This window comes from Myxine glutinosa, chromosome 6 (assembly GCF_964187855.1).
Source record: "Myxine glutinosa chromosome 6, kmMyxGlut1.1, whole genome shotgun sequence".
In the NCBI taxonomy this organism is placed as follows: Eukaryota; Metazoa; Chordata; class Myxini; order Myxiniformes; family Myxinidae; genus Myxine; species Myxine glutinosa.
In genome coordinates this window covers 47,008,223-47,026,484 of record NC_136266.1, presented here as the reverse complement: position 1 = coordinate 47,026,484, position 18,262 = coordinate 47,008,223, and the positions used below count along the sequence as shown (strand labels likewise).

At 41.0% G+C, this 18,262-nt stretch overlaps 2 long non-coding RNA genes across 2 annotated transcripts in view; both read left to right on the top strand.

Annotated features, from left to right (window-relative positions):
• Positions 1–17,523, top strand: part of LOC137429743 (uncharacterized) — a 35,926-nt gene extending 18,403 nt beyond the window's left edge. The window contains exons 2-4 of the long non-coding RNA XR_010984935.2: positions 12,756–12,828; positions 14,019–14,117; positions 16,381–17,523. This is a non-coding gene — a long non-coding RNA (uncharacterized LOC137429743). The remainder of the gene's footprint in view (positions 1–12,755; positions 12,829–14,018; positions 14,118–16,380) is intronic.
• LOC144892600 (uncharacterized) overlaps positions 1–18,262 on the top strand; it is a 130,703-nt gene that overhangs the window by 101,903 nt on the left and 10,538 nt on the right. The gene's annotated exons all lie outside the window — the stretch shown is intronic.

The window sequence follows — 18,262 nt, the reverse complement described above, 5'->3', positions numbered from 1 at the left end:
GCCTAATTTGCATAAATCCAAGATGGCTGCCACGATTTTAGAAATTCACCAAATTTGCCCAATTATCGCTTCTAATGAATCATTTTTCATTCTTGCAAGGCACTATGCTTCCTGCAGCCACACTGTCTGGTGCTGCATCCCATTTTACAATTACACCTAACCGCATCTAGGAGTTCTGCTGGGGCTGCGTCCTTATCTGTGAGGACTGGCAGGTACTTCCCATCTTGCTCATACCAGCCCCAGTCCACTGGTTTTAGGTGATATTCGTGTCCCATCCACTGTTGCACTAAGGGTGACGACTTGTTCTTTTTTCTTCAACGAATGCTGTGCAACACTTTTTCCAATCATATTTGTCAATATCTTGTTTCCAACTTCTTTGGCACTGTCAGCATTCACATTGGCATCAGCGGTGACACCAGTCACAATACTGGTCAGTGTTAGATTATCATTAAAAGGATTCCTGTCAGTCAGGTACTGTATGTGAGGAGATCCTGTGTGCCTGCCTCTGTCTTGCGTCTGACATATCTTTATGTTGCTCACTCGTCGAGTAGCTCACTGAAGTCAACATATGCATTGCCATGTTCATTCCTGAACAGGCAGTGGTCGACAGCAACCACACCAGACGCTGTGTCTCCGTCATTCCACGTCCAGTGTGAGTCCACCTGATGTTTTCATGCTCCGCATCAATATCTGTTCAATGACCAGGTCTGATGAGAGGCCTGCCCAATATCTATCAGATCTTCTTACGACATGCAGTCCATTTTGAAAATGTTGAAACACTTCTGGGTGTGTTTGCTGTAGGGAATCCATGGTATTTTTTTTTTTTTTTTTTGTATACAAGATCGAGGCTCGTGAAAGAGCTAACATTAATCACACAAAAAGTCAAACCAACACATAAAACACTAAATAAGGGGAACGGTAGACAAGATGGGGAGAGAGAGGGAAGCACACAAGTACAACATTTGAGAGCAGGGACATCGGGAGATCTGCGGGAGGGAGAGGGCTTGGGGGGAGGAGGCACGGGAAGGGGTGGGGGGGGGGGGGGGTTGAGGTATAAAACACATGGACACTGCTCGGACTTCCAGGAAAGAAGTTGGAATTTCAAAAAAGTGTATCTGGGGTGAATTAGCGGGGGTAGAAAAGATCAAGGTTTTGGATGGGGGAAGATAAGAGATGGTGGTTAACAGCTGTTTTAAAGACCTGGAGGAAGGAGTGGGATTGAAGGGAGTGATGGAGTTTGTTCCAGAGGCGGGAGAAAAGGGGATTGAAAGAGTGAAGGTGAGCAGAGAGTCTTGATTTTGGCAGTTTAACCATAAGAGGGTTGCAGGCAGATCTTGTGCAACCTGTATGAATATTTGGGGGACAGAGCACAGAGAGAGCTGGGGGAGCAACGCCGGAGAGGAGTCGGTAGAAGACAGAAAGACCACCAACCTGCCTGTGGTGAGTAAGTGAAAGGCCTCGGAGGTAGCTTCATCGCAGGAGATTCCAATGATTCTGAAAGCTTTGGTTTCAACAGCGTGAAGCCGAGCTAGGTGTGAGGCAGGAGCACCGGCCCAGAGGGGGGAACAGTATTCCATTGAGCTGTGGATTAAAGCCTTGTGTGTGGTGAGGAGCTCAGGTGTGCCAAGGAAGGACTTCGCATGATGGAGGATGCCCAGTCAGCGACTGGCTTTGAAGGCCAGCTTGGAAATGTGGTTTTCCCAAGGAAGATCATGGCAGATAGTGAGACCCAAAAGCTTGAGTGACAAAACTTCTTGGAGAGGATTGTTGAGAAAGTAGATGGGAGGGTTTTCCAATCGGTCTTTTCGGAGAGACATAAGAGTAAGAGTGTGAGATTTGTCAGGAATGAAAGACATGTTCCACTTGTTTGACCAGTCTGTGATTTTGTCCAGGTCTGCAGAGTGAGGAGGCTGCAGACTGCCGATCTGAGGGATGAGGAATGGAGTGGCAGAGAGTGGAGTCGTCAGCAAAGAGATAGAGAGGATTTTCCAGAGAGTCAGAGATTTCATTGATGAAGACCAGAAATAGCACAGGGCCCAGAACACTACCTTGGGGAACTCCAGCCAGAACAGGAAGTGGAGATGAGAGAAATCCATTCAGAGCCACACGTTGCCTACGACCAGAGAGGAAGTCCGCAAGCCATGAGTGGAGATTTCCATGGATACCATAGGAGGAGAGTTTGGTGAGAAGAGCTGGGTGCCAGACCGTATCGAAGGCACGTGATATGTCAAGGGAGACCACTCTAATTTCCTGTTTGGCATTGAGGACCTCCATCCATTGTGGAGACAGCAGAAGCAGCATGTACAGAGTAGAGTGACCTGGTCTGAAACCAAATTGATGATCAGAGATCAAGCCATTGGAGAAGAGGAAAGATTTGATATCCGAAGCAATGATGGATTCCATGACTTTGCTGATAATTGGGGGAAGGCTGATTGGTCTGTAGTTGCAAGGATCTGTTTTTGCACCTTTTTGTGTAAAGCGGTGATGTTGGCTGATTTCCAAGCTGATGGCAGATGACCTTGAGCAAAAGCAAGGGTGAAGAGAACAGAGAGAGGGAGTAAAAGAGCGGCAGAGCAGGATTTTAGGACCCATGGGCTGATGCCGTCAGGTCCAGTTGCAGAATCAGAGTCGTGGATTGACAGAAACTTCTCCACCTTGACAGGAGGAAAGGACACAGAGTCCAGGAGCAGTTGGGTTCGACTGGGTACGGTGGGAACAGAGAGAGATGGTTTTGGGACACAAGATTTTGAGGCAAACACAGAGTTGAGGCATTCAGCTTTGTCACGTGAGGTGTCAACTGTGTAGCCATTTGAGGTAAGGGACGGGATGGAGGGGGAAATGTGCAAATATGCAAATATATGCAAATATATGTAGATAAATGGACTTGGTGTAATTATTGTGACCTGCAGCAGCTAGATATATTGTGTTTTATTGTAGTAATGATCAAACATTAAACACACTTATATATTGAAAATAGTTTGATTTGAAGTAAAATCGGAACATTCAAAATATCATCTTGGATTTATGCAAATTGGACATTGTTCCACCAATTTAATTTTGGAGGACTTTTGATATGTTTTTCTGGAAGCTTGTCTGAGATGACTGGTTAAGAAATAAATTATTTTGCAATTTGTGGTGGGTCTATCCATATAATGACTGGAGTATTAGTCTAGCTAGTCTTGGAATCTATCTTGTAACCCTATGCTACATAAAGTGCCTTCAGAAAGTATTCACACCCCTTGACTTTTTTACACATTTTGTTGTTAAGTTACACACTTTTGTTGTCGGCCTGAAGTTAAAATGTTCATCACTGATCGACATGTAGTATCCCATAATGTCAACGTGGAATGTTTAGCCTCCGTTGGACTTAGTCCGAAACGGGGGCTTTATGGATTGAGTCTCGTCCATTTGCACGTGCGTCCGCGCGTCCGTGCATCCGTGAGTCATTGCGTTTGTCCACAACCATATCTCGAACATGTATGGACCAATTTTGTTTCTACTTGGCACAAAAGGCAATACATGATGACATACATGTGCACATCATTTTGTTTTTCGATGCAATAAAAGATCGCCGACTGGCGGCCATTTTAGTTGTGAAAAACCCAATGTTGAACACGTCCTCAACCATTTCTCGGATATGTATTTACCGATCTTGTTCGAACTGTGGAGACAGATAAAGAATGATGGGGTACATATGGACATCATTATGTTTCCAGATGAGATCCAAGATGGCCGACTGGCGGCCATTTTGTTGCTTAAACGTGTTCCCAACCATTTCTCAGACAGGCATGGGCCAATTTTGTTCAAAATTGACACAAAGACAATACATGAGAGTAAACATATGCAGAGCCTTTTTCTCAGGAGTGGCTTCCGTCTGGCCACTCTCCCATAAGGCCGAGATTTGTGAAGTGCTGCAGAGACTCATGTTGTCCTTCCGGCAGGTTCTTCCATCTCAGCCAAGGAACTCTGTAGTTCTTTCAGAGTGGTCATTGGATTCTTGGTCACCTCTGCTGACGAAGTCGACAGTCATCGTTTTAGTGTTGTCCATCCGGCTCTCCGGCAGTGATAGGTTTTTGTTACCCTGATAACTTAATTACGGCTGATGGGATCTAAGTCAAACTTGGTACAAGTATGTATAATGATGCAAAGATAAAATTATTGGATTATAAGGTGAAGAGGTCAAAGGTCAGAGGTCCCGTTAGGTAAAAATTCTGTTACTGCGCTAACTTGTTAACCAGTGAAGTTATTGGATTATAAGGTCAAGAGGTCAAAGGTCAGAGGTCCCGTTAGGTAAAATGTCTGTTACTGCGCTAACTTGATAATCAGTGGTGTTATTGAATTATAAGGTCAAGAGGTCAGAGGTCCCGTTAGGTAAAAAGTCTGTTACTGCACTAACTTGTTAACCGGTGATGTTATTGAATTATAAGGTCAAGAGGTCAAAGGTCAGAGGTCCCGTTAGGTAAAAATTCTGTTACTGCACTAACTTGTTAACCAGTGATGTTATTGAATTATAAGGTCAAGAGGTCAAAGGTCAGAGGTAAAAATTCTGTTTCTGCACTAACTTGTTAACCAGTGATGGGATTTTGACCAAGCTTGGTAGAAGTATGTATAATGATGTAATAATGATTATGTGTGCAATAATAATAAAAGAAATAATGTGGGAAAAAGCATATCAGTCGATATCAAATTATGTCTAGTTTATAAATTATGTAGCTATTAATTTTTTATTACTATTTAATTATTACTTAATTTGACACCTATATTTATATGCTGATAAATATAGGTGTTATAGAAAATATCTTTTTCTTCTTTTTCTAGGTATAAACTGTTAGAAAGAAATGAAAACAGATGCACTGAAGTGTGAATGTTTTGTGGAATTGAATCAGGAAGAGGAAAACGGAATTGAATTTAAGAATACTGTATAAGGCAATGATGATTGTAAAACTAATAAGGATTAGTATCCTCATTGAGGAAGTTTGGAATATGTAATTAAATAAAATGTTTTCAGAGTGAACCTCTTAAATCAGGTTTTGTGACATTTATGGAATCTCTCAACTACAGTTTGTTGTTGAGAAAGTCCATAAATCACCAAAATGGTGAGAACTGCAGAGTGGAGAACACAATTTAAGGATTACCACCTCAACATTTTTGCCAAAAAATATAAAGGATAACTCGAAAACATCTGAAAATGCAAAGCCCGTCCACATCAGCTTTATATTCAGACGTCTTCTTGTTCTTCTTCTGTATGCTAAACATGACGAAAACAGCTAAGATAAATACAAAATGGAAATTGACGATATCATGCAACCTTGACCTTTGACCTTTTGATCTAAAAAAAACACCCCGGCTTCTAGCTTTTGATTGGTGAACGAATTCAGTGACCGAATTTGCAAATTCTTAAAATGTCAGGTCGTTGCGGATGAAAATTGCCGATTTTATGCGATGTTGCCTTTGACCTTTTGACAACATTATTAATTTCTCTTCTCCATTTTTTAATAACAAAACTTTGTTGAAAATAAAACTCAAGTGGTGAAAATGTTATGGCCAGGAGAGACACACAGACACACATACAGAAAGACATGCAGACAGACAGATACACAAAGGTGATTGTAAAATTCCATCTCCCACTGCGTGGGATATGCGCTAGCTTGAACGACACTCGGTAGAGAGCATACCTCCGCCAGGTTGAACAGTTTACGTTTTGTATCCCACTGATAGACTGGATCTGGTAGACCTGACCTGAAGCAATATCTAATCGGCTTGTTCTTGTCACTGAACCAACTCATCCACCAGGTTTTGTCATAAGTCGTCCACAACCTTTTGATTCAGATCTGGGTTCAGATCTTCACCAGAATCAAACCAATTCGTCCTTGTCACACACCCAACCTGTCTACCAAGTTTCATCCGAATCCGTCCATAACCTTTCAAGATATCGTGTTGTATATCGGTTTTAGCCAGCCCGGTGTTGGCCTAGTGGCTAGGGTGCCATCTTGGGAAACTGGGTTTGAATCCCGGTCGATCGCTGAATTAACGCCAGGGGGGTTGACTCAGCCTGTCATCCTTCCGAGGTCGGCAAATTGAGTACCAGCTCACTGGTAATTCCCTGTGTGCCGCAAGAAGCGACTAACAGGGGTGGTGGCAGGAAGGGCATCCGGCCATAAAACATTGCTTCAAAAAGGGGACCCTGGTGCCTGAAAAAAGGCCAATCCCTGCTCTGCAGGGAAAAATGGCCTCCAAAGGTGGTATATCGGTTTCAGCCCTATCATTCAATGTTGGAGAATCATTTTAAAATATTCTCACATCCGGATTCAGATCTTCACCAACATCTTATCATTTCATCCTTGTCACACATCCAACGTGTCCACCAAATTTCGTCCGAATCCGTCCACAGCTTTTTCAGAAATCCTGCTCAGAGACAACCAAACACACAAGAGTGAAATAACCTCCGTCCACCTTCAGTGGAGAAACTAATAAAGTCTGCAATTTCACCACAAAGTAGTTTTCATCAATGTCTACCACAAGCCGCATGTGTTCAGATCTTGAATGCCCCCCTGGAAAGACAGAACAACACAGGCCTGCAAATTCCACTGGTAATTCCACATGCGAAATTTGCATTTATGTTTATTTAAATTATACAATGGACTACAAAATGTAAATGTTTCATGATATTTGTTATGTTATATCACCTTTATCTATCAATATTGTTGAATGAAGATCAAATAGCTGTGTGTTGAAATATGTTGAAATAGTCAAAACTTTACATGGGGTGTACTTACTTTTTCACGTGACTGTAGATAAATGTGTGGAGTCTGATAGTGACTTATCAGAAATAACAAGGCTTCCTTTAATTCTTGCAAAACAAACTTTATCAGTGAGCATTACAAAACCAAAAGGAACTGAACCACAGTGTTTACCAGTAGATTCGACGATAAAGAATTAAGCACTTCTTGTTTTACAACTATGCTCAGAGATTCTAACAATCTGCTGCTATAACATCTCTCGTCTCCATCGGAGGTACGTTTTTATTTTTCGTATCATAAAAATTGATTGTCGTGCTTTTATCGAGAATGAAATTCCAATCACTGCAGTCGTAATTCTACCATGTGGTGTTATATTTGTCACAATACATGTGTTCAAAGATACACCTATTTATAACTATGTTGTTGAAATATACAGTCGTTTGTCTTTTTTCGACATTACTGTTTCTACAAAGAGAAAATACATTATTAGAAAAAATAATGATTTTTAAATGACCTGATCTATTTTATAAGGACCTTCTATGGATCTAAAAAATATCAAATAAGTCTTATTGAAGAAATAACCAAAACAAAAGTAGATACAACAAAATTAGGAAATTAATTTAATTACAAATAAATTCAAGGATGTAAAATAAACAAGACTGATAGTCTAACAATGGTGTCACGGGGCTTGTTTGATACTTTAGTTGAAGAAGATAGTATGACCTCGGTGGGGATAGCAGTTAGCAGTTAGAAAAGAATGTAAGTATTAAATTTTTTGGACGTCAGTCTTGGGCAGCTGGTTCGTGAATGACGGGTAAAAAAAAACGGCGAATGGCAAACGATGAACCATTAGAATCCGCATTCCTGTGCCACTTTCAGTCGAACTTCAGGCATTGACAGCAGGTTCTCCATATTTCCATTGTCCCCCATCGCACCGCGTAGCGAAAGGGGGACTATGGTTTTACCCTCGTCCGTGTGTCCGTCCGTGCGTGCGTGCGGGCGTGCGTACGTGCGTGCGTAAGCGAAGGACCGCATTCGAATTTGGTGTGTGGGTGCAACCCACGTCAAAATCCAAGATGGCCGCCGCCATGTATGTCTGATGCCATGTATGTCTGAACCTTGTGAGCGGAATATCTTGCCGTGCGTGCGTAAGCGAAGGACCGCATTCGAATGTGGTGTGTGGGTGCAACCCACGTCAAAATCTAGGATGGCCACCGCCATGTATGTCTGATGCCATGTATGTCTGAACCTTGTGAGCGGAATATCTTGAAAAATAAGCGAAGTACCAACTTCTAATCTGGTGTGTGGGTGTATCTAGGCATAAGGAAGAACGCTATTGAAAATTGGGTCGCCACGTCAAAATCCAAGATGGTCGCCGCCATATATGTCTGAACCTTGTGAGCGGAATATCATATCATAGCATGTTTTCTGCGTCTTCCACTTTGTCACCTCACATCACTTCCCCGACGGAGGACCTAGGCGTAACGCTTGTTTCAAACAGCATCATTCATCATTCCAATTACAAATTAATATTATGATATTAATATATCAAAATATAATGTTAAATCACGATTGTATTGAGATATCAAACCAGCAAACCATCATAATCTGTTCACTTCTGTATCCGGGAGCAAGGTCCACGTCGATCGCATTTCAAAATCATAATTGTATTGAGGTATTTCTGAAACCTCCTACCTACCTTAGGGCATCCACTGGGACCCCAAAACGTTCCACAGAAAGTTGTTATATTTTCGGTTAAGAAAATAGGCAACTGTAATGGTTACTAAATGCCTCCCCTGTCATGTGACCAGATTTTCAGCTCTGATTGATCGATGTTTGTGGGGACATGCGGACAGACAAACGCTGTTCTAGACGGCATTGCCCTACTGGCTACGCTGTACAAACAAAAATCGCACCCGTGTCTGAAGGAAGCGATTCAGTTTGGCATTTTTAATATGAAATAGGCAAAGCCTAGAAATTAACGAAACCCTTAAGAATTACCCTTTAGAACCCCCTATAATTACACTTAAAAACCCTTTAGAGTCACCCTTTAGAACTCTTTAGAAATACCTTTTAGAATTACTCTTTACAACCCTTTAGAATCCATTTGAATGACCCTTTATAACCGCTTAGAATTACTATTTAGCACCCTTTACAATTACCATTTAGAATTACCCTTTAGCACCCTTTAAAACTATTTCGAACCATTTATAATTACCCTTTATAATCCATTAGATTCCATTTGAATGACCCTTTATAACCGCTCAGAATTACCCTTTAGCACCCTTTAGAATTACCCTTTAGCACCCTTTAGAATTACCCTTTAGAATTACCCTTTACAATTACCATTTAGAATTACCCTTTAGCACCCTTTAAAACTATTTCGAACCATTTATAATTACCCTTTATAATCCATTAGATTCCATTTGAATGACCCTTTATAACTGCTCAGAATTACCCTTTAGCACCCTTTAGAATTACCCTTTAGCACCCTTTAGAATTATCCTTTAGAATTACCGTTTAGAATTACTTTTCCGAATTACCATTTAAAATTACCCTTTAGCACCCTTTAGAAACATTTAGAATACCCTTTAGCACCATATAGAGTGACCCTTTAGAATTTCCCTTCAGAATCACCCTTTATATTTAGCCCTATGAATTACCCTTTAGAATTCCCCTTTAGAATCATCCTTTAGATTTAGCCCTACGAATTACCCTTTAGAACTCCCCTTTAAAAGCCTTTAGAACCTTTTAGAATACCCTTTAGCACCCTACATAATGACCCTTTAGAATTTCCCTTTAGAATCACCCTTTAGATTTAGCCCTATGAAATACCCTTTAGAATTTCCCTTTAGAACCACCCTTTAGATTTAGCCCTACAAACTACCCTTTAGAATTTCCCTTTAGAATCACCCTTTAGATTTAGCCCTACGAATTACCTTTTAGAATTTCCCTTTAGAACCACCCTTTAGATTTAGCCCTACGAACTACCCTTTAGAATTTCCCTTTAGAATCACCCTTTAGATTTAGCCCTACGAATTACCCTTTAGAATTTCCCTTTAGAACCACCCTTTAGATTTAGCCCTACGAACTACCCTTTAGAATTTCCCTTTAGAACCACCCTTTAGATTTAGCCCTACGAACTACCCTTTCGAATTTCCCTTTAGAACCACCCTTTAGATTTAGCCCTACGAACTACCCTTTAGAATTTCCCTTTAGAATCACCCTTTAGATTTAGCCCTACGAACTACCCTTTAGAATTTCCCTTTAGAATCACCCTTTAGATTTAGCCCTACGAATTACCCATTAAAATTTCCCTTTAGATTTAGCCCTACGAACTACCCTTTAGAATTTCCCTTTAGAACCACCCTTTAGATTTAGCCCTACGAACTACCCTTTAGAATTTCCCTTTAGAACCACCCTTTAGATTTAGCCCTACGAACTACCCTTTAGAATTTCCCTTTAGAACCACCCTTTAGATTTAGCCCTACGAACTACCCTTTAGAATTTCCCTTTAGAACCACCCTTTAGATTTAGCCCTACGAACTACCCTTTAGAATTTCCCTTTAGAATCACCTTTTAGATTTAGCCCTACGAATTACCCTTTAGAATTTCCCTTTAGAACCACCCTTTAGATTTAATCCTACGAATTACCTTTAAAAGCCTTTAGAACCCTTTAGAATTACCCTTTGGAACCCATTAGAACCCTTTAGAATTACCATTTTCGTCCAAAAGTACCAAATGTTTTAGTCCAAAAGTACAAAAGTGAAGTACTTTTCATTGTACATTGTCCATATTATGATTATGAAATTAAAACATTTCATTAGGTACGATTCTTTGACACGTCTCTCCAGCAGACATTGATTCATAAGTGTAACGGCACTCGGTAGCGTGCAAACCTCCGCCAGGCTCACCAGTTTATGTTTTGTATCCAACTGATAGGCCAGATCTGGATTCTGACCTGAAACAAAATCTAATCGACTAGTTCTTCTCAACTAACCAACTAGTCCACCAAGTTTAGTCATAACTCGTCCATAACTTTTTAAAATATCATGTTATATATCGCTTTTCGCCCAATCTCTCAATGGTGAAGAATAACTTAGAAATTAAATAATTCTCGTATCCGAATCCACATTCAGATCTTCACCAAAATCGAATCGATTCGTCCTTTTCACACATCCAATCTGTCCACCAAGTTTCATCCAAATCCGTTCATAAATTTTTGAGATATCCTGCTATATATCGTTTTTCGCCCTATATATTATGATGCAAAGATGAATTGTTTCGATTTTGGCATCAAGAAGTCGAAGGTCAGAGGTCATGTCAGGTAGAAATGTGATACTTTAGAACAGCTGAAGGAATTTAAATCAAACTTGGTACAAGTATGTATAATGATGTAATAATGTGGGCGAGGCATATCGGTTGACGTCGAATGCTGTTCTAGTTCCATATCATTTCCAGCCTACAACTTGTATTGGTGAACCCTTGTGTATTTCCCAAGTTTTAACCAAAAGGTCCTTTAAGATGAAGGAATGTCAAAGGTTTATTGTTTACATAAAGTTCGAATCACAACTTTTCTGTTTTATATTTCAAAGTGAAAATGTTGCAAATAACACCGATTGCCTGATTGCGAAGATAAATTGCACAGTAAAACAAGAAAGAGCAATCAGAGACTGCAGACCCTCGCCAGGACGTGTTTTCAGTGGTTTTGAAGGCTTTTGTAATAAAACAAATATGGCGGCCGAACCACATGACCGATGACGTCATCTTTTTTGTCCCCCGTCGCACCGCGGAGCGAAAGGGGGACTATGGTTTTCCCCTCCGTCTATGTGTCTGTACGTGTGTGCGTGCGTAAGCAAAGGACCGAATTATAATTTGGTGTGTGGGTGCAACCCACTTCAAAATACAAGATGGCCGCCGCCATGTATGTCTGAACCTTGTGAGCGGAATATCTTGAAAAATAAACGAACGACTAACTTCTAATCTGGTGTGTGGGTGTATCGAGGCATAAGGGAGAACGCTATTGAAAATTGGGTCGCCACGATAAAATCCAAAATGGCCGCCACCATATATATGTCTGAACCTTGTGAGCGGAATATCTTGAAAAATAAGCGAAGTACCAACTTCTAATCAGGTGTGTGGGTGTATCTCGGCATAAGGGAGAACGCTATTGCAAATTGGGTCGCCACGTCAAAATCCAAGATGGCCGCCACCATATATATGTCTGAACCTTGTGAGCGGAATATCTTGAAAAATAAACGAACTACTAACTTCTAATCTGGTGTGTGGGTGTATCTACGCATAAGGGAGAATGCTATTGAAATTTGGGTCGCCACGTCAAAATCCAAGATGGCCGCCTTATGTCCTACACTTTGTCAACTCACATCACGTCACCGACGGGGGACCTAGGTGTAACGCTTGTTCTCCACCAATTTAACCCTAGATGTTGCTCAAGAAATTTCATCTTGATCGAATGAAGTTTTGTACTTGTCGAATTATGACGTCATAAAGGAGTTTCTTCATGATGAAAAGAGACTTTTTTTGCATGTGGATATATGAACTTGTCAAGAGGTGGCAGGATAGCCTTGAGGTATATGAGTATATATGTGCATTCGTCTCTGAACTGTCTCGTCTGGGTTCGAATCTGGACGCAGCTATAAACGAACATCCTGGTGGTTCACATGCAGGGCCAAGCATCAATGTGTGCTGTCCCTCGGAAAGCCTGAGGACCAGCTTGCCAGCACAGGTTGTTGGTGGATGTTTAAAGATCCCATGGTGTCTTTCGCCAAGGGTAGACCAGTTATTGCCAGCACCCTAATCAAATTACAAACTCTTGCCCAAAATCATCTTCATTCAAAACCTCAGGCCTAGGATAGAAAGACTTAAGCCAAAAACATACCCTGGCCATCTCTATAGGATATCAGTAGTTGTAATATTGTAGTAGTAGTAGTAGTAGTGGTGGTGGTGGTCGTTGTGTTGGTGGTATCTGGAAAATGTTGAATTTTTGTGTTGCAGGTTTGAAAAATCGATATGGATAAGTCTTTGGTCTTCTATGGCATTATTTTGCTTGGTCTTTACTTTGGCACAGGTGAGTTGTCGCATCACCCATGCACGTTAAGTCTTCTAAGCTCCATTTGTAATTCAAAATTTTACTTGGACCAAGGTTAACAAAAGAAAGTTATACTGTTCTACTAATAAACCTACTTTTAAAGAAGTCAGTTTTGAAATATCTCAATGTTAATTGTTTATTAAAGACCCAATACATATTTTATGACTGTCTTGAACACTGCCTCGTTGCTTTATTTGTGCTTCGAAAAAACCCCCATTCAATCTGGCAACACCCCGTGATTCAATCGAATTTGCAATTCGAATCCACAAATATTTGGAGTTTTTCGATTTTTTTTGTTGCCTTTAGATACAGAGGCAAAGTCTTGGTGACATTTTCTGTGACCACTTACTGGATGTCACAACTAACCGCACAGAACATTCGAAGCCAATGATCCGACTCTTCTACCTACCTGGGCATTCTGTTGCCCAGATGACAGTCGCGGAATCTTGGTTTCATCTTGTTTGCACTTGTTTGCAAACAAGTGCCATCAGGGGCGGCGAGAGGTTTTTGTTTGCCAAAACCTCGCCCGGTTTTTTTTGCCAAAACCTCGCCCGGTTTTGCCCGGGCTGGCTCTCGACGCTCCTGTGTGCAATTTCTTTCCACCGTGCCATTACAGATTCCCAAATCTCCACCATTATGCTGCCACGACCCGAATCTCACTCCAACATTGCACTATAGACACCCACATCTCCACCATGACACAACAGAGACCCAGAACTGCGAGGGACAAAGAGAAGGGTTTTCAATCTTGGTACATTTGCACCAAATGCAATCATTGAGCATTTTTCTTTTCTTTTAAAATTAACTTCGTTTTTCCTTTTTTCTTCTTCTTCAATTTTCTCTGTCATGCTGAGTTTTGTTTAATTTTCCTCCCATTGAGTTGTCTTTCCTCATCTTTGGTATTGGAGAACTAGGGAGTAGTGTGTCTCAGACCTGTCTCAAGATTCTTTAGAGATAAAGTTGATTTGTCGATGAAGTTGATTTAAGGAAAGTGTATTCTTTTCTCAAGTTATGTCTGAAAAGCTTCCGGACTATGCAATTTTTTTCATCATTTGTCATAAATGCAATAGGTAAACACAACACGTTTTGAGTATTTTCTGTGCCATTCATTTGAATTTGGTTGAAATATTTGTAAATTTTTCACATAATTATATATTATTTTATTTCAGTGACAGCGTTGCGGTGTTATCATCAAGAAGAGAATGTGCCGGAACCGAAAGGCTGCAGCGATAAGAAAACACTCTGTGCATCCATACAAGATGGCAAAGGTAAAGAAGATTATTGCATGCTACATACAGTAAAGGGCTAGTTACATATTACATATGCATTGGTGGAGGCTTGGTGGGTGGTCGACTAAATTTAATTTAATTTCTCTATAACTGACTTGATAATTGTCTCAATGCTGTTGGAAGCTATGTCGGACAACAACTACGCTGAGGGCTTCATCCCATGCCCTGCTATGCAGATGCTGCCTGAGGGATTCCCAACTTGCTTTTTTGTAATTCTATAATCGCCGTTTATATGGTTTCTCCAAGAATGGTGGCTTTTTGAAGATAATATCCATTGAGCTATGGCCAGATGTTCCAGTGTTGGCCTTCACGCTTGTGGTGTAATAAGCAACAGAGTTAACAATGACCAAGTCCAGTAGAATATCACCACAGGTAGACTCTTTCACCAGTTGGTCCAAGCCATGCGTCAGGCGAAGGCTGTAGCAGGCAATTCCAGTTCTATCAGTTGGGGACTTGCGATCTAACCACTCCTGATAATGTATATTGAAATCACTTGGAATCATCACAAAATCTGAACCAGTGGTTTGGGTGCCAGAATCCAGATTATCAGACAAGTAATCAATGACAACCATGAGTTCCCAACAAGGAGACAGGGCGATACACAGTGTCGATCAGTAGGCACCCTGCATGTGTTTTCACAGTGCACCAGATGACTTCCAGTTCAGGATGTTCCAGGCTCTGATGATGTTGAATCTGAAGCACATTGCAAAACCAAATAGTAATTCCATTCCAACCTTCACTGCGATCTCATCTTATAGGTGGCTCCTGATATCCACTGAGCGACACATAACTCAGTAGGATTCAGCAGTGATTCAGGAGCGACAATAATGTCAGCTTTACCTCACTTGGCTTTATGAGCAAGCACTCCAATATTTGTCCAAGGACCTCTAACACTAGCAAGTATCAGTATCGGCAAGCAGCGCAGTCGAAACACTCTCTTAATATTGTTAGTAGTCATTAAGGTACAAAAGTGGTTGTGGAGGATTTGGACTGCAGTGTCAACCACCAGATGAGGAAGTTGCCTTCCACGGCTTCAGAGACGCCGTGTACCCACCATCTTCCCCACGAGTGTAATTTTGTGATTGCCATTGGCATTTGCCATTTTGTGATTGACATTTTGATGGCATTTGCTTCACCAGAGGTTCCACAACCCCTCTGGCTCCCTGATTCACTACAAACCAGTCCAACCTGTTGGGTGTTTTTTAGGAGATACCATCTCCTTTGTGGATGGCCCTAGGCTCCTGAAGGGAGTTCATCCACCCGTTGTCACATGTTGTTTTTAGTCCTGGCAGGGTGTCACAGTCACCTTCCCCATAGGCACAAGTCACCTTCCCCATAGGCAAGCCATTGAAGGGAGTCGGTTTAGTCGTAGACATGTTACCAGTGGCAATCCCAAAAGACTGACCTGACTCGATGCTGAGCACCAAGCAATGAAGCAGCTTGTACTATTTTTAAAGTCTTCGGTGTGACTCGAGTTTGAACCGCCCACCTCATGAGTGTCCATCCATTAGTTAAGGTCGCAGTCGTGGCATATCTAGACTTGCCTCAAAGTCATTTCTGTACCATTCCAAGGTTCGATGAGATACTCTATGACTATATGAGAGAAGCCAATGAAGAAAAGCGTTTCACTGTGTTGTCTGATCTGAGCATATGTACTCGTAGTGCATTCCTGCTGGCTCCATCATTTATTGGGGCGTGGCTATGCCGCTGATGTGATGCCCTTTGTTGGTTAGGGCAGGAATTTGATCAGGATGCCGGCAACAATTGTCTACTTTTTGTGAAAAGACACAATTGGATTTTTAGTAGTTAATAGAAAGAAGAATGACAGTACGATAAGAGTATGTGAATTGACACCCTTATCAAAAATCTGATTGATGTTTCCTGCATTATTGACGTTATTGTTTTTGCTCTTATATATTCAAGTGAGAAATAGAAGATTATGTTGTTTAAGGCTGGAGAAGTGCAAGTGTCGTAGGACATGTGCTAGATAATTTTGGATGACGTATAATTATGAATAGGAATTTTGGATGACATTATGAATAGGAATGGAAGAGGTCACCCAGCAAGGGCACATCATGAGGAGGAGATGAAATGAAGCCATCTCTGTATTGCATCTTAAGCAAACATGAAGCTAGTACTGAATATGGATCAATTTGCCATTCCTATAAGATATCACTGAAAGCGAAATGACTTGTGATGTTTATTCTCATCTCTTCAATGGTTTTCTCACACCAATGCACAGGAAAGATGAGGAAGGGCTGCGCGACTGTGGCTGAATGTGCAGATCAGGAAAATGCCACTACTTTTCAGGGTGTGACTGGTGTTATAAAATGCTGCAAGGTAGATCTTTGCAACTCTGGCCGTTCTGTGACTGACGGCCATTTTAACGTCGTCATCGCCGCTTCTGCATTTCTTTCCCTCCTCCTGGCCTCCCTTTAAGCCCAGGCTCCTGGTGGCTTCTGCCTGATGTTGATTTAAATTACAGGTCTTAAAAGGTAACATGCAACTGGTTCTTAAAATTGCTAAACAGCCTGTGATAGATAACAAGTGGTTTCTGCTTGCAAGGGAAATTTGGAGAATTTGTAGATTTTGTAGACAAAAAATGATTAATTGTATCTGCAACACAGGGTAGAATCAAACATATTTTCTGCAGGTTTTGGAAATGAAACCAGGATTTTGTTGTTTTATCACCGGTAACTTACTTTAGGTGGTGTTTTGGGCAAAGCATTTGGAATCAGCAGCTTTAAAGTTATTGAACATTGTTTAGCAGCGTATTTTATGCGATGAGATTTTTTTTTCAATTGCTTAATAAAGCCTACGCATTTGCAGATGTAATAAAGAAACAGAACGACACGAATTAAGTTGAATAAAACCCACACCATTCTTTCATTTTGTAGACAAATTTGAGGCTCTTAGAAGAGCTAGAACAAAGACAGACCAGAACATAACAGAACAAGAAAACATAGGGAGGGAGAGCAGGGAGAAACGCAATAACCTGGAAAGGAATGGGCAGACTAATGAAGGTAGAAAAGATCACGAGTATGGATGGAGGATGACCGAAGGTGTTAGTGAACAGCAATCTTGAAACCCTGAAAGGAAGAAATATCCTTCAAATAAAAAATTCAAAATTATCACTTTTTACCCTCCAAAAGACATTTACAGAATTGAGAATGATTTTAACCCTAAATACTTTTGCGAAACACAAATTATTTTGCGAAATGTTTTGTTTTTGTTTCTTTTTGTTAATACTGGCTAATTGTACTCTCATATTTGCAACTTTTGATTTGTCTTTTTTCAGTTTGAATGATACTTTCCATTTAACAGTTGAAATTGTTTTTGCTGATTTTGTGTGGTGCTTGAAAGTAATAATAAAAACTTACAACTACTTTTTCGAAATTGTGAATCTTTTCTTCTGATATGTACTTCAAAATGTTTCTAGCTTGAAAAAACAGGTTATATAAGAATACAAGTTGCCATACAGAACAGAACTATATGTATATATAGATTCACATGTATATATAGATATATATGTATGTATATGTAAATACATATATATATATATATATATATATATATATGTATGTATATATATGTATGTATATGTAAATATATATATATATATATATGTAAATATGTAAAAAAATATGTAAATATAATAAATATGTATATGTAAATATATATATATATATATATATATATATATATATATATATATATATATATATATATATATGTATACACATACCAGCAGAAGTACCCGGCGTTGCCGGGTGGGGGAGGGGGAGAGGGGCAGGGGAAGGGTGGAAGGGGAGGGGAGGGGGAGGAAGGGGAAGGAGGAGGAGGGGCAGGGGGAGGGGTGGAGGGGGGAAGAGGAGGGGAAGGGAGGGGGAAGAGGAGGGGAAGGGGAGGGGGCAGGGGGAGGGGTGGGGGAATGGGGGGGAGGGGTGGAAAGGGAGGGGAGAGGGAAGGGAGGGGGGAAGGGGAAGGAGGGGAAGGGGAGGGAAGGGGTGGAGGGGAGGGGGGAAGAGGAGGGAAGGGGAGGGGCAGGGGGGAATAAGGGGAAGGGGGCGGAGGGGGGAAGGAGGGGGGAGGGGAGGAAGGAGGGTGGTCTGGCGGCGAGGATG